Genomic DNA, 2209 nt, shown 5'->3' with positions numbered 1-2209 from the left:
CACCTTTCCACATTAATCCTATTCCTGTGTCGACTCCTTTCATAATCGTAACCTGTTCATGTTTGCCACCTCACCTTTTCGTAGTCATTTTTATCTGTTGACAGTTGAAGTTGGTTTGAGCTGCTAATTGAATGTAAACTAAGATGCAACCCTAAATGAACGAAATAAATAGTTTGGACATTGTCATCTTGAAACTATAACTTCAATCCAGCAGATAATGCACATACAAGGAGAATTCTAAAAATTTCCGGTGGTTACTCACTTATGGGCATTGTCTGCATTCTGGCATCACATCAGAGGACACGTGATTGAGTCGGGGAAGTTCTTCCTTCAGACTTTGGGTTATATATATTGAGGATAATCTCCTTGGGTGGCTTGGTTGAAGAGTGAAGTGTTTGTAAGAAAGGGGGATTCCTTCGCACTTTGGGTGAAGTACATTGAAGGTTATCTCCCTAGTTAGCTTGCTTGAAGAGTGTGAGTTTGTAACAAAGGGGAATTGTATTGATAGCAAGAACTGTACATTGAGTTCATCAAAGAAACAAAAATAAAAACAAAAACAAAAACAAAATAAAGGAGGGAGGGAAGTCTCAGAGTGGGTCTAGGCAACAACTAAGAAATAAAAGACAACTTCATAGCATAAGCCCTAATAAAATATATCATCTTCTATGTATAGGGATCCTTGCGGACTACCTGCACCTGGACAGAAACCCTATGAAGCTTCACTGTTCTTCGGGATTCACTTGCATGGTCCTTTGTTTAATCAAGGTCCCAAATGCAACTTGCGAGATTCGCAAATGAGTCCTACATCACGGTTATATATGTTACAAACTCCCGCCCTCAATAAGATCACATGGATCAAGCATGCTATCAACAAGATATGTGTCCATCAGCATGCCGTCTTTCTACGTGACACCACATCTACTAGAAATTATCTTATTAATTTCATGATAAGGTAGGGCAACTGTGGTGTGATCCAAATCACGTGACAAACTCATTAGTCTAACAGTAGAGTAACCTATTTCAAAGAGAAGTCAGGCTACTTAAAACATCTTGCAACAATGCCACGAACCATGAAACGCACGAAAAATTAAGAAAATTGCATCTTTCCTGTTGAGTGGCTACACGCATTTACAGAGCGTCCCATAAAGGTTTTGATTTTTTTTTTACTGAAATCCATATCACCAAAATATTTATAGGTTAACATACATGAAAAATGAGAAAATCGGCTCATTCTGCTTGTGCGACCCCTAAATGCTATGAATATGCTGTGGATCGTGCCGAAGCTACACGTATTGCTTCCCCAACTACTTAAGGAGGGTTCCATAAAGATTTCGAATTTTTTTTGATCAAAAGCCATATAACCAATATATTCATAAGAAATACATATGAAAAATGAGAAAATCGCTTAACTCCGCTTATGTGGCCTCTAAATGCTATGAATACATTATGGATCATGTTGATGCCGCACATAATGATACCCTCGGGTAAAGGGACCCATAACGGTTTTGAAGAAAAATAGATCGGAATCCAGTTCATCATAATATTCAGGGCTAACATGAAAAAAATTAGAAAATCGCCTAATTCCGCTTGTACGAGCCCTAAATGCTATTAATGCCCCGTGAATCGTGCCGATGCCGCACATAATGATTCCTCGGGTACCTATAGAGAGTCCCAGTTAGAAGAAAAATTGGTCTGAAGCCAGTTCACCAAAATATTCAAGGGATAACACATAAGAAAATAATCAGAAAATCACCTAATCCCACTCGTGCGGTCCCTAAATGCTATGAATGCGTCGTGGATCTGGCCGACGCGCACATAGTATCCCCCGAGTACCTACAGAGGAACCCATAATGGTTTTAAAGAAAAATTGATCGAACGCCAGTTCATCAAAATATTCATGGGCTAACACATACGCCAAAACTAGAAAATTGCCTAATTTTACTTGTGCGATTCCTAAATGCTATGAATGCGCCATGGATCGTGCCAACGCCACATGGACTGATCCTTGGGTACCTACGAAGGGTCCCACAATAATTTTAAAGAAAAAGTGATCGGAAGCAAGTTCACCAAAATAGTTATGCGCTAACACACACAAAAATAATCAGAAAATCACCTAATTTCACTTGTACGACCCCTAAATGCTGTGAATGCATCGTGAATTATGCCGACACCGCACATACTGATTCCTTGGGTACCTACGAAGGGTCCC

The sequence above is a fragment of the Solanum dulcamara genome, chromosome 6, assembly GCF_947179165.1.
Source record: "Solanum dulcamara chromosome 6, daSolDulc1.2, whole genome shotgun sequence".
Taxonomy (NCBI): Eukaryota; Viridiplantae; Streptophyta; class Magnoliopsida; order Solanales; family Solanaceae; genus Solanum; species Solanum dulcamara.
The sequence above is the reverse complement of the archived record's forward strand: the minus strand, read 5'-3'. Positions refer to the sequence as shown.